We start from the raw sequence: 15,399 nt of genomic DNA, 5'->3' as shown, positions 1-15,399 counted from the left end.
CGGATAAATACCACAGGATCTCACTCATTTGTGGAATATAATGAACAACATAAACTGATGAACAAGGACTGATCCAGAGACGGAGAGGCATTAATTGGACTGTCGGGACTTGGAGGGAAGGTAGGGGAGGGTGGGGGTAAGGGGGAAAGATCAACCAAAGGACTTATATGCAAGCATATAGGCCTAACCAATGGACATGGACAACGGGGGGGTGAGGGCATGAGCGGGGGTGGGGGGCGTGGGGGGTAGAGGGTAACGTGGGGACAAGGACACATATGTAATATCTTAATCAATAAAAATATATTAAAAAAAAAAAAAAAAAGGAGACATATGTAATACTCTTTGTAATACTTTAAGCAATAAAAAAAAAATAAAAAAAATAAAAACTCCACACAATTATTATAGATTTAATAGGCAGTGGAACTAATACACAATATAAGACTGGAACTAATAGATTCATGCATATATTTATGACTAAATTTATACAATATTGAAGCTAATAGATTCAGGCATATATTTATGACTAAATTTACCATATTTACTTTGGTCTGTCAAAGGAAGGTCCTTCAAGTTCAAAAATTAAGAGTGCAACCTCATCACCTGCTGAACAGCAAGGCAGTGTGGACAAATTTAGTACAAAAATACCAAATAATTACTCTGAAACAGTGCCAAATCTAAAATTTAGAAATAAGCCAACATTATACTCGCTATCAATATGGGGGATAGGGAGGTAAAAAAAAAAAATATTTTATTGATTTTTCACAGAGAGGAAGGGAGAGGGATAGAGAGTTAGAAACATGGATGAGAGAGAAACATCGATCAGCTGCCTCCTGCACATCTCCCACTGGGGATGTGCCCGCAACCCAGGTACATGCCCTTGACCGGAATTGAACCTGGGACCCCTCAGTCCGCAGGCCGACGCTCTATCCACTGAGCCACACCGGTTTCGGCCCCAAATCATTTTTAACCACTAAAGAAACAGATCAAAACTGGTTCTACATTCCTTCCTCCCCCCTTTTTTGTAACTCAAAGGGAGTTTTAAAACTCTAAACATTTGCCAGGTTTGCATTGAAAAAGAACCTGAACATCTGGTGAAGGTGTTGCTGGAGTTGTTTGGTAGGTTTTCCATCTGGTCCCATGATAGCATTGCTTAAATAAATTTATAAGGAAAACTCTGGGTATTTCCTCCTTTTTAAATAGGTCATAACACATATTTGATAACACTTAAGTGAATGTTTTTAGACAGCTACCAGTATATTTATTTACGTCTAGATGAATAAAAATGCCCTCACCTGTCAGCAAATACAAGCTAATGCCAAGACACAAAGTTTTTGTCTTTAACATTTTTGCCAAAACCAAAAAAAGAAGTTTCTTTATGAAGCATAGTTTCTTCTTTTTATTTCCTTCCTGGTCACACACATACCGAGAATAATTAATAGCCAATTACTAGGCTTCTTTTAAACAGATCACTGATCTGGGAAGTGCTCACTTAGTCTCAGGAAGGGTTTGGTCACGGGGAAGAAAACCACAGCTGACATTTATGGGTAGAGGCAGTTGTATGCACTAGGGAAACATGTGCATACATGCAACATCATGACTCCCACTAGTTAGCGATATGAGTGTTGACTTCCTTTTATTTCTCCAGCCTTGCCACTCTTTGCCCAAACAGTCAAGGAAAGACAATTGTAGTTCCTTTCATGACTTACAAGGCTTAGGCAGGGAGATGTTCATCTCATGGATGCCTTCAGTCTTTAACTTAGTGGTTTGCATTAAGATGGCAAGAGAGTCCTTGTTCCCTAATTAGTGAGAAGCACATGGACAGCGTGAGGACCTTCGTTCTTTTAGAGATGATCAAATAAACAAACATACTAGGTGTACCGGTTAATAATGCAGATTTTTTTCAATAGATGGAGTTACACATCTTACCTAATAATAGACAAACATGCAAATTGACCATACCTTCACTATGCCTTAAGCCACGCCCACCAGCCAATCAGAGCCACTATATGCAAATTAACCCAACCAAGATAGCGGCTGGCAGCCACGAAGCTGGAGCAAGCAGGAGGCTTGGTTGCCCCAATGATGGAAGAAGCCAAACTTTCCGGCCAGCTGCTGCCTCCTCTCAAGACAACAAAGTTTCAATTATAGGAGGTAAATAAACCCCAGATACGTGCTTCCAGTCGCCATGGTCATGGAGCTGGAGAGAATAAAAAAACAAAAAAACAAAAAAAGGAAAGGCTGAGAGCTTCGGTTGCCAGGGGGCTTGGTCAGTCTGAAAACAGCCATCAGCCCCTCACCCAGGTGGCCAGGCACCCCAGTGGGGACCCCCACCCTGAAGGGGGTTTGGGCAGCCTGAAAAGAGCCATCAGCCCCTGACTCAGGCTGGCCAAACCCCTGTGGGGTGAGGGTCCCCACTGGGGGCTTGACCAGCCTGCAAACAGCCATCAACCTTTACCCAAGCTGGCCAGGCACCCCAGCGGGACCTTCACCCTGATCCAGGACACCCTTCAGGGCAAACCAGTTGGTCCCACCCATGCACCAGGCCTCTATCCTATCTAATAATAGACAAACATGGTAATTAACCATACCTCCGACAGGCTTCCCATGGGCTAATCAGGGCGATATGCAAATTAACTGCCAACCAAGATGGCGGCCGGCAGCCAGGCAGCTGAAGCGAACAGGAGGCTTGCTTACTCCAGTGATGGAGGAAGCCAAGGTTCCCCACCTGCCGCTGCCAGCCTCTGAGCTGTAGTCTAAGAAACAATGTTGCAATTATAGAAGCTAAACAAAACCCAGATACCTGCTTTCAGCCAGCCGGGCCTCAGAGCTGGAGCTGCAACAGTGTTTCAATTATAGAAGCCAAACAAACCCAGATACCTGCTTTCAGCAGCAGAGGTCTCAGAGCTGCAGCCGAGCCTCAGAGCTAAAGCCAGCACTCAGCTCCAGTGACAGCCATAGAAGGTAAATAAATCCCAGAATAAAAAACAAAAAGAGGAGAGGTTGGGAGCTTCAGTCACCCACCATCCTGAAAACGGCCCTCAGCCCCTCACCCATACTGGCCTGGCACCCCAGTGGGGACCCCCACTCTGAAGGGGGTGTGACCAGCTGCAAACAGCCATCATCCCCTAATCCAGGCTGGCCAGGCACCCAAGCAGGACCCCCACCCTGATCCGGGACACCCTTCAGGGCAAACCAGCCGGCCCCCACCCGTGCACCAGGCCTCTATCCTATATAATAAAAGGGTAATATGCAAACTGACCCTAACAGCAGAAGGACTGGGAATGACTGGTTACTATGACACACACTGACCACCAGGGGGCAGACGTTCAGTGCAGGAGCTGCCCCCTGGTGGTCAGGGCGCTCTCACATGGGAGGAGCTCTGCTCAGCCACAAGCCAGGCTGATGGCTGCCAGTACTGCGGTGGTGGTGGGAGCCTCTCCCGCCTCCTCAGCAGTGCTAAGGATGTCCGACTGCAGTTTAGGCCTGCCCCCCGCTGGCAAGTGGACATCCCCCGAGGGCTGCTGGGCTGCCAGAGGGATGTCTGATTACCATCTTAGGCCCAATCCCCCGGGGAGCGGGCCTAAGCCAGCAGGTGGTCTTCCCCCGAGGGGTCCCAGACTGCGAGAGGGCATAGGCCGGGCTGAGGGATCCTCCCCCAAGTGCACAATTTTTTGTGCACCAGGCCTCTAGTATGCTATATATGAGATTTGATATGTATGCTATTTTGTTGTATTGACAATCAGCTTCAAAACTTCATATGTCAAATTTTCTGAAGGAGTTAACTTCATAGATATTTTTACGCTTAAAAATGTCAAATTTCATCCCAAAAAAAGAGCATTTGTGGGAAGCTTTAATTCATTACTTTATTTTGAAGAAAAGTGCTTCTGAAAGTTATCATATACTTCAGGAAGCTTATGGTGAACATGCTCCATCTTAAGATTCTTGTGAATGCTGGTTTAAATGCTTTAAAAGTGATGATTTCGATGTGAAAGACAAAGAACGTCCAGGTCAATTTGAACCATGCTTTGATTGTAAAACGACCAGAATGGGCCAGAAGACACAGCAAAGTAATTTTGCTTCATGATAACGCACCATCACACACTTCAAAACCAGTTTAAAGACATGTTAAAAGATCTTGCCTGGGAAGTATTAACCCGCCCGCCGTATTCACCAGACCTTGTTCCTTCAGATTACCACTTGTTCCGATCGATGGCACACACACTTTCTGAGCAGTACTTCAAAACGTATGAAGAAGTGGATGATTGGGTGTCTGAATGGTTTCCCTCAAAACAAGAAAAGTTCTATTGGGATGGTATCCACAAATTACCTGAAAGATGGGGGAATGTGTAGCTAGCGATGGACATTACTTTGAATAAAGCGCTTTTGATGTTTCTCTTGAAATTATCATGTTTTCTTTGATTACAAAATCCACATTATTAATTGGTACACCTAATACAATAAACATATATATATATATGTTTATTGGTTTCAGAGAGGAAAGGTGAGGGGGAGAGAGACAGAAATATCAGTGATGACAGAGAGTCATTGATTGGCCGCCTCCAGCATGTCCCCTCCTGGGGATCAATCCTGCAACCTGGGCACGTACCCTGATTGGGAATTGAACCGTGACCTCCTGGTTCATAGGTTGACACTCAACCACTGAGCCAAACCAGTTGGTCTAGAGATGATTTTTAATGATGGGATATGCATGTGAGTGTCTTAAAGCCCAAAGCCAGACTCTGGCTACTTTGATGGACTGCATTACAAATTAGTTGAAAATATAACTTGAGCACTTAAGCCTTTTTTTTTCTTTTGTTCTTTTTTCTGCATTAAACATTTTCCCTTAGTTAAAAAAAATTAAGAATGTAATATATGCATGCAGTACAAAAGAGCGTAGTAAAAATTTTCCTCCTCCCAAATTCCTAGTATTCCTCCCTAGAGGCAGCTTTAAACAGCATTTTGAAAACTTCTTCCAGACATTTTCTATGCTTATAAATCCCAACCCCCTTTATACTAATGGGACATACTTCGTTTTTCTTCCTAACAATATATCTTGCATGTGTTTCATGTCAGTCCGTATATAAATCCAGCTCATTCTGTATACAGGTTGCATGCTATTCATTGTACTACAGTTTATTTACTTACTTTTTATTTTTTAAAAAATTTCAGTGTTCTTTTTTTTATTCTTTTAAAATATGTATTTTTATTAATTTCAGAGAGGAAGGGAGAGGGAGATAGAGATAGAGATAGAAACATCAATTATGAGAGAGAACCATTGATTGGCTACCTCCTGCATGCCCCCTACTTGGGGATCAAGCTGGCAACCTAGGCATGTGCCCTTGACCGGAATCAAACCCGGGACCCTTCAGTCCGTAGGCTGACACTTTATCCACTGAGCCAAATTGGCTAGGGCTATCTTACCCATTTTTTAAATTGGTGAGCATTCAGGTCATTCATAGGATTTTGTCTTTCTGGACAGAGGTGAATGGACAGTTTTGCTCACACCTAGAAATGCTGAGTTGCACAGGCCAGATAGAGTTATAATTTTAATGTATGCTGTCGAACTTGCCTTTCCAAGAGCGGGCACTGATTCACACCCCCACCCACCATGTCCTTTTCTCCACCCTGTGCTCTGATGTGTTTTCTGAAACTTACAGGTTTTTCCAGTCTGGCACATGCAAATTAATACTTTAATTAATGCTTTAAATTTGCATACTTTAGTTATTAGTTTGCCTGAGCATCTTTTCAAGTTCATAAGCCATTTTGATTCCTTTTTCCTTATGAACTCCAGGATACTTTCAATACTGATGAGAATTACTGCAGCTTTTTGGGGGGAGACTCAGAGACTTGTGCCTTAGAATCTTCTAAGTGTTATTAGAGACCTTGGAGGTCATCTCATCCCACCTTCCACTTGGTGTAAAATATATTTCATAACTCTTGATCACCTGCTTGAATGCTTCTAGTATTAGGGGGGCTTAAAACCTCATGTGCATCTAATTCCTCTGTTGGCTTTAAATGACAGAAAATTCAAGATATGTTAAAAGAGTGGTTGAATTTATGGAAAGGGTGGGAGCAGGTGGACTCTTTAAATAAACCACAGTAATGAAGCTAGCACATTCTCTCAGGCCCAATCTGGGGACCAGAAGCAATGCACGTTTAGTGAATCTTGTCTGTTTGACTCTGCCATGAGAACATGACCAAGAAGGGCTCTTTGGGATTGTTAGTTAATTATCTATTGCTCCATAATAAGCTATCCCTAAACTTAGTGTCTCAAAGCAAACAAGAAACATCTAACATTTCTCAGAGTTTCTGTGGGTCAAGAATTTGGGAGCAGCCTCGCTGGGTGGTTCTGGCTCTGGGGGTCTCAGAAGTTGCAGTCAAGGTTGGTTGGGCTGCAGTCATCGAAAGGCCTCCCTGGGCCTGGAGGGTCTGCTTGCACCGTGCCTGTTGGCAGAAGGGCTCAGGTCCTTGCCACATGACTACATCTCTGTAGAGCTACCGAGTAAGCCCTCAGATTCTGGCAGCTTTTTTCAGAGTGAGTAATACGAGAGAGAGAGCAAGGTCGAAGCCATAGCATCTTCTGTGACCTCAGGAGTCACACGCAGTCGTTGCTGCAATATCCTTTAGTTGCAAGGTCAGCCCTATTCAGTATGGAAGTGACTACGCAGGAGTGACTACTAGGAGGCAGGGATCATTGGGGGCATTTTTGGACAATGACTGCCCTCTGGCCCCCCAAGACTTTTACCTGAAAAAACACACACAAGATCCTCTCACTCTTCTTAGGGCTCCCCAAATCTCATCCCAATAGAGACCACCTTTTTTGTATAGGAGCCTTAGCAAAGATTTAAACATGTTTTGGAGATGCTAGGACTCTATTAAGAATTTTCCTTTGTCGGAAGAAATTGTTGTATTTGGGTAGTGTTCTCAATTATGACAATATTTCTCTAGGCTCTATACTATAGAATTTCTGGCCCAAATAAATAGGAAATGGATTTGTAATCCTCACCGAGGAAAGGCATGACAGTCAAATATTCCAAGTTCTTTTTAGTTGGAAAAGCGTTATGACTTTCACTAGTTCTCCAAAATGAAGGTGGGGTTCCTGGAAAACCCGAATTGGAGAGTCCTCAGTTGAGGAGCTTGAGACCTAAGAGGGAAAAGAAGGATGTCAAACTGTTGGCTCTTGTTCTGTCGTTTCAGCCTCAAGGCCACCATTTCATATTTTGTTTTGTGAGGCTGGGGCTGGAGCTCTACGATGTACCTCTCCCAGATTCCCCTGCCAGCTGGAGTCCTGTAGGTCTCTGGCAGGAGGAGACACTGCGGAAGATTGAAATGTAGGAGGAAGGACTTGGCTGTTTCAGCTCCTGTCAGCATCTCTTCTGTGGCCAGCTGCAACTCTGAGTCCAGAGTTTCTTTACAGTTTTTGGCATCAGCTTTTCCACGGTCCCTAACCAAGGTCCAAGTATCAGTTACTCTGTATGTGTCCTGTTCCCTGCACCCTGCTTGAGGTCCTCTTACCTGGCCCTCCTCTAAGCACCAGGTTCTCTTAGCCCAATAACCCCTTTGGCTTCCTCAGCCCTTAGATTGTTGCTGCTTCTAGCTGTTACTAATGCCAGGGTTGTCTCTGGGTCTCCTTTTCACTGTTTCCGTCTCCCAGCACCCATTGATTTCCTCCGTTCAGTCTCTGCCATTTCAAGTACCTGATGTCTGAGGCTTCTGCATTGCCATTGATTGAAACAGCACTAAGGTTTCTAAACACGTCCTCCTCACAGTCACAGCGACCTGTTGGTAGGGAGTTTTCTTTCTTACAAGGTCATAGCAAGAGGCCACTGTTCTTCATCTGGTTCTTTGTCTAAACGTTTAGTATTTTTATGACCTTTAGTGCTCGTGTCATGTACTTCATTTTATGGACGTGTGCTTGTGAGCAGGCCTCTGGGGCCTTCCTTCCTCCATCCGTAGTGGTCTTAGAGATGCGGTTACCCAGTAGTTTCCTTTTAAAAAAAAAAGTATATATATATATATATATATATATATATATATAGAGAGAGAGAGAGAGAGAGAGAGAGAGAGAGAGAGAGAGGGATAGAGAGTTAGAAACATTGATGAGAGAGAAACATTGGTCAGCTGCCTCCTGCACACTCCTACTTGGGATGTGCCTGTAACCAAGGCACATGCCCTTGACTGGAATCGAACCTGGGACCCTTCAGTCCATAGGCTGATGCTCTATCCACTGAGCCAAACAGGTTAGGGCCCAGTAGTTTCCTTTAATTTAACCTTAGCACCCTCCCCATTCGTTCTCAATACTAAGGAGTATACACATCCTTGGCTCCACCTGGTCCTGCCTGAGCACCTGCTATTTGAGCCTCTTCTACGCACGACTGAGTGGCCTTGATCCATAGACATTGCCTGACAGTGGGCACCTGCAGGACCTGCTCTTATTACCCCTCATCTTCTTTATCTTTCCCAAGACTTTGCTCCTGTTCTGCCATCTACTTTATTTCCATTTTCTATGCCCCCCTTCAGTTCCCTCTTTTTCTTCTTATCCCCAATTGGAATTATTCATAGTTTATATATATTTAAAATTCAAAGCACTTGCTGAGAAGGTATATCTGCCGAATTACTTGAATTTTACATAAGGAATCCTGCATGAGGAATCATGATTATATTAACTTATTGAATCAAGTGAGCTTTTTAGAGACCAGAGGAGAACAACTAGTGATTTCATTCATGATACCTCTGTTCTCACGTTAATAAATTAATAAGCCTTTCTACCTTTGCTAGAGGGGTTATATGTTTCTTAATGAACATTTATCTTGTTGCCCTGTTTACATAGCACCATATTAAGCAGGTGCACTGAGGGATAGCAAAGGAGTAAAATGACCTAGCTCTTGCCCCTTGAAAGACTACACTATGTATTTGGGGAGATACAACACAGACATTAAATAGCTAAGGGACCAAAATAAGTGTAGGATGATGGGATAGAAATCGTGCGTAATTGTATGTTGTGGGCCATATAATAATACTGCTTCCTGTATGCAGGCAATAAGCATTTTATGTTGTCTCATTTAATCCCCACAACTCTCTCTCAGTTCCTCTAGTTAGTCCTGTTTTGTAAGTGGTGATCTGAGGCTTAGAGGTTAAACCACTAGCCCGAGGATACACACCTACAAAGCGACAGTTTATTACTTGAACCCTAGGTTTAGCTGAGTCTAAGACTATACGGTGGAAGTGAAGGTTGCGTGCACTTGTGTTGTGCTTGTTTGCATGTGTGTTTTAGGATGTGCTGGGTCCCTTCTCCATCCTGCTCTGTGTCCTGGGTGGCTGATCTGTATGGATTACATCAGTGAGTGCCCTTGTCCTTTGGCTTCCAGAGAGATTCCACAGTGGGAAGAACTGAGGAGATTAGAGGGCAGGTGGAGAATGATGTTGGGTGTTTATTCCTCCAGCTCTTTCCTGCTGGGTCCCAGCCTGTTGGCTCCATAGCTCTCTTCCCCTTGACCCTTCTCTGTGTCTCTGTCTCTGAGTTCCAGGAATCACTGTCACCCTTCGACCCTTCCAGCACAGAGGGGTAGCAATGCCTTGTTGTTAGTAGCACTAACCCTGCCCCAACCTTAAAAGTTGTCTCTTGATCAAACTCAATTGGGATGTATCATGTTTGCTGTTGAGACTGGTTTGAGGAAATACTAGTAAGGCATTCCTTCCATTCTCCCTCCCTTCCTCCCTTCCGTCTTTTCTCAGTATGTTGTTGTGCATAGTGGATAAGAAATAGTAAAGACATGGTCCCTGTGCTCAGGGAACTTATAGGTGAAAATAATATTTAATTAATAATAACAGAAATGAAAACTAGTAATGTGTTTGAGAGGTGGAGTGACTGGATAATGTAGCACATGAAATGAGTTCATTACTAGCCTGGCCAGCATGGGTCAGTGGTTGAGAGTTGACCTATGAACCAGGAGGTCACAGTTCGATTCCTGGTCAGGGCACATGCTTGGGTTTTAGACTCAATCCCAGAAGGGGTATGCAGGAGGCAACTGATCGATGATTTTCTCTCATCATTGATGTTTCTCTCTCTCTCTCTCTCTCTCTCTCCCTCTCCTTTCTTCTCTTAAATCAATAAAAGAAAAAAAAAAAGAAATGAGTTGATTACTCAAAGTGAAATGTAGCCAGAAGTTCATAAGTTGGTTGCTTATTCTTTCTATTTATATATTAGCTTTTAGCCCCTGGCCAGAATTTGAAAAAATCTTATCTTTATTTAGTTTAATAAAACAACATCAAGGATGGTGTACATCCTTTTGAAAACTTGAGTAACTGGAAATGTGGTTTCTTTTTTTTTTTTAATATTTTTGTTGATTTCAGAGAGGAAGGGAGAGGGAGAAATAGAAACATCAATGATGAGAGCGAATCATTGATCGACTGCCTCTTGCACGCTCCGTACTGGGGATCTAGCCCAAAACCCAGCATGTGCCCTTGATGGGAATTGAACCCAGGCCCTTCAGTCCACAGGCCGACACCCTAGCCACTGAGTCAAACTGGCTAGCATGGAAGTGTGGTTTTTAAAACTCATTATACCACTGAAAAGGTAAGTTCACCATAAAAGCTGTCAGTCAAACAAACTTGTCTACTTGTGCCCTTGGATTTAAGATGCATATGAAGTTTGATAAGGTCTGTTAGGTTTTGTTTTTTAATTAGCAGACTTTATTTTTGGGTTTAAGAAAAATTGAACAGAAAATAAATCTCAGATCACCTCTTATATCCCCACCCTCAATTTCTACTATTATTAATATCTTGCATTAGAGTGGTACATTTGTTACAATTAATGAGCCAATATTAATTCATTCTTATTAATTAAATAAAGTCTATAATTTACATTAGTGTTACATAGTTCTATGGGCTTTGGCAAATATATAATGGCTTGTATCCATTGTTACAGCATCATACAGAATGGTTTCACTGCCCTAAAAATCCTCTCTGCTCCATCGATTTCACCCCTTCTCCCCATCCCCTTAAACCTTGGCAACATTGATCTTTTTTACTTTCTCCATATTTTTGCCATTTCCAGAATTTCCTGTAGTCAGAGTCATACAGTATGTAACCTTCTGGATTGGCTTCTTTCATTTAGCAATGCCCATTTATGGTTCCTCCATGTATTTTATGGCTTGATAGCTCATTTCTTTTTTTGTGGCTGAATAATATTCCATTCTGTGAGTGTACCACAGTTTGTTTATCCATTTATCCATTGAAGAACATATTGATTGCTTCCATTTGTTGGCAACTATGAATAAAGCTGCTAGAAATTTGTGTGTAGGATTTTTGTTTTTTTAAAAAAATATATTTTTTGCCTGACCAGCATGCTTCAGAGGTTGAGCATCGATCTATGAACTAGGAAGTCATGGCTTGATTCCCTGTCAGGGCATATGCCTGGGTTGTGGGCTTGATCCCCAATGTGGAGTGTGCAAGAGGCAGCCGGTCAAAGATTCTCTCTCATCATTGATGTTTCTATCTCTCACTCTCCCTCTCCTTCACTCTCTGAAATCAATAAAAATATATTATCTTTTATTTATATTGAGAGAGAATCATTGATCAGCTGCCTCCTGCATGCCCCACATTGGAGATTGAGCCTGAAACCCGGACATGTGTCCTGACCAGGAATTGAACTATGACCTCCTGGTTCATAGGTCAATGCTCAACCACTGAGCCATGTTGGCCGAGTGGTAGTGGTGTGTAGGTTTTTGTGTGGACACAACTTTTAAACTGGCCTCCCAGGATTTAAGATATAACTGGGATTTGGGAAGGCCTATCAGTTTTCTTTTCTTTTTTTTTTTTTAACAGCCTGGAATAAATGTAGTTTTTGTGTCTGTCCATGTTCAACTCTCACCCTGTTGTAATGGCTTGGTTGATTAGATAAGCACTAAGGCAAGGACCCAACATCAAAAGATAACACAGGAAAAGGAAGTATTTCTGGAATAAGCTATCTGTTCTCAGATGGGAAGTCCAGTCTGTCATCCAGAAAAGGGAATTCTTTGAACTATAGTTGGAGCCAAGGGCAGATACTTGCTTCCTTGCCAGACACACTGAAGCTTAATTAATCACGTAATTAATCACACACTTCTGTAGGACCTGAGAATTAGAGTTGAAATAGGAACTGAGTTTCTGGCATTAATAAACCAAGTATCAAATACTTACCTGTTTTATAATTTTATATGAGCAATTTACTTGATGACTTTTCTGTCTAATTGAGGAAAGTAAACACATTACAAATGCATTTCTAGCATATGAACACATCTTTGGAATGTTAATGTGACTCTCCCTTGCTTTTGAGTAAGCAAAGAGTCATTCTTTCACTACTTCCTGTGGCCACAATACTTCTGCCAAGGGGTCTGATGTCCTGGGAATTTGCCAGCCTTTCTTCAGAGACTTGAAGAAACACCCTTAGAGATTCTCAAACACCCTTAGAGATTCTGTTTAAACCTTCTGTAGGTGTGTGCTGAGTCAGAACATATAAATTCCCATCTCGACTCACCTGATTCCGAGTGGTGTCAATTCAGGAAAACCACTTCAACTTTTTTTGAGTTTTGAGAGTAACAAGCCTCTCTCTGCTGCCCGGGGACATTATAAAGGTGGATTAGCCCAGTTTTTTTTAAAGCACTTAAAGCTCCCCAGGGAAAGGGCCTTGCAACTTCCAGGCATAATTACTGGGTAGATTCCAGCAGGAATAAGGCGAGCAAAGTGCACTCACTTTAAAGCCAAGTGCTCTCACCCTTTTCTTCTAAGGACGCCACTTAGCTCCTTCATGGGGGTAATATATCTTGAATGGGAAAGCATTTGAGTTGATTTATTATTCAGTATTCCATCATGAATCTGGACTCATTATCATTTTGGTATCTGCACCTAAAGACATCATACACAGTTGTCCACAATCTTCCTTATCCTAAATGAGGGTGGGCAGGTGTTCCTCCTTGGTTCTGAAGAGCCCATAGGCTGAGCTTCTCGATCTGGTTTTGCCTTTTTAATTGAGCCATTCCCACCTGCAGTATTCTTTATGTATTAGTAACTCAAAGCATCTAGTGCAGTGGTTCTCAACCTTCTGGCCCTTTAAATACAGTTCCTCATGTTGTGACCCAACCATAAAATTATTTTCGTTGCTACTTCATAACTGTAATGTTGCTACTGTTATGAATCGTAATGTAAATGTCTGATATGCAGGATGGTCTTAGGCGACCCCCGTGAAAGGGTCGTTTGACCGCCAAAAGGTTCGCGTGACCCACAGGTTGAGAACCGCTGATCTAGTGTGAACATTGAAGAATGCTTTTCTGAGTTTTTACAATCAATAATAAAGATCATAAACAACAGTACTTTATAACTTATTTTTTTCTGTTTCATAGAAAATGACTGGCTAAAATAATGACACAATATCTTACTGCTCTCAGAGTTTGACCCTCCTTCTGTTGAGATCAGTAGATAAAGTGAACGAAATAGTTCCAGAAAAATATTTAAAAATATTTTCTAAAAAATGTAGTTTATGGGTGAAAAACTGGAGGTCACTATTGTTCATTGACTTAATTCCTTCTCCTTTTCATTTTGCAATGATAGGAGATGGTCAGAATATTGCACTATGGAAGTGCTTATGTAACAGGCAGACCACCTTAGGACTGAATTGAAAGACTTTCAGTAGTTGATGCTGTAAGTTTCTTAAGCAAGATGTAAAAGTTAAAGCTGGATGTAAAGTATAACATGTGATACTTCATTTGAGTATCTTTAGGTCTCTAGTGTGGTGATGATAAAAATGTTCTAGATTTACAGAAAATCATCTTTTGATATTTTTTCTTGATCTCTGCTGTCCAATACTATAGCCATTAAACACCTGTGACTACTACTCAGTGAAATATGACTCATGAGGCTGAAGAACTGAAAATTTTTTATTGTTGTTAATCCTCACCTGAGGATTATTTTCCATTGATTTTTAAAATTTTATTTTATTGTTTAAAGTATTACAAATAGTAGTACATTTGTCTCCTTTTTCCCCCCATTGACCTTCCCCCAGACTCCGCTAACAACCCCCCCCCCCCCCCCCCGCACATGTCCTCAACCACCCCTCCCCTAGTGACTTGCGTCAATTGGTTATGCTTATTTATATGCATGCATACAAGTCCTTTGATTGATCTCTTACCTCCCTCTATTGATTTTTAGAGAGAGTGGAGGGGAAGAGGAGAGACAGAGAGAAATATCGATATGAGAAAGACACATCAATTGGTTGCCTCTCACATGGGGATCGAGCCTGCAATTGAGGTATGTGCCTTTCACCAGAGTCAAACCTGAAACCCTTCAGTCCTCAGGCCAACACTCTATTCACAGAACCAAACCTGCTAGGGCTGAATTTTAAATAATTTATCTTTTAAGAATTACATGTGGCTAGTTGCTACTGTATTGGACAGCAGAGGACAAATGAGTCATTTGGTTACTAAAGGCCTGTCATAAATTTTATCTCAATGTCCTGGCAGACTTAACAACAACAATAACAAAATTTATTGAGCATCTGTTTACTTTGTGCCAGAGATGACACTGGATATTTAATTTTTATGATTTGCAGCAACTGTGAGGAAACCGAGGCTCAGGGAGCATAAGGAACTAGTCCAGGTGTCTGCTCTACCTATTTTGTCACAGAATCTAATTTCTGTTCAAACTGTTGGATGATATTCCATCACATGGATATGCCACATTTTGTTTATTCATCCATCAGTTGGTAGAAATTTGGGTTACTACTACTTTTTGGTTATTCTGAATAATGCTGTTATAAATATTCATGTACAAGTTTTTATGGGGTACATAGTTTCATTTTGCTTGGGTGTACGCTTAGGAGTGGAATTGCTGGGCCATATGGTAACTCTGTGTTAGCATTTCTGAATCAGGGGTAGTTTCTTTTTGACAAATGTGATTGGTTCTACATTCTTTCTTGTGGTTTCTGTCCTACTAGTGAATTAGGGTTACAGTGGAGTATAGGGTCAAGACAACAATAGTAGTGTATCTGATATTCTCCTTTAGTGCCAGGTAAGACATTTAAAAAAATAATCCATACTTGTTTTTAGATTTCTGCACACACATTTGGGATTAAAAAAAAAAAAGAATAAACGTGTTCCTTTTTATGTCTTTCTTCATGCCTTTTTGTTGTTGTTGTTGTGGCAAAAAGCTTTGTTTCATTTGGTTTAATGTATGGGAGAGGGCTTCAGGGTGGTTCAAAGAATGGCTAGTAGTTTTGGGGACAGAGAGGCTCAGGTAAAAGCCAGACACCAGGGGATGCAAAGGGGCTCCTCAAAGGCCTCTGGGCTCCAAAGGCTCCTGGTCAAGCTTGAGGGTGAGCCTTTCGAAGAGATACTTGCCCAGCTCAGCCTGGGGCCGGCAGCCTGA

The 15,399-nt window shown here is 42.1% G+C and overlaps 1 protein-coding gene across 1 annotated transcript in view; it reads left to right on the top strand.

The window, feature by feature from the left end:
* CDK14 (cyclin dependent kinase 14) overlaps positions 1-15,399 on the top strand; it is a 531,041-nt gene that overhangs the window by 42,607 nt on the left and 473,035 nt on the right. The window lies entirely within an intron of this gene.

Source organism: Myotis myotis, unplaced genomic scaffold (genome assembly GCF_014108235.1).
Source record: "Myotis myotis isolate mMyoMyo1 unplaced genomic scaffold, mMyoMyo1.p scaffold_m19_p_11, whole genome shotgun sequence".
Classification (NCBI taxonomy): Eukaryota; Metazoa; Chordata; class Mammalia; order Chiroptera; family Vespertilionidae; genus Myotis; species Myotis myotis.
This window is presented reverse-complemented; position numbering and strand designations above follow the sequence as displayed.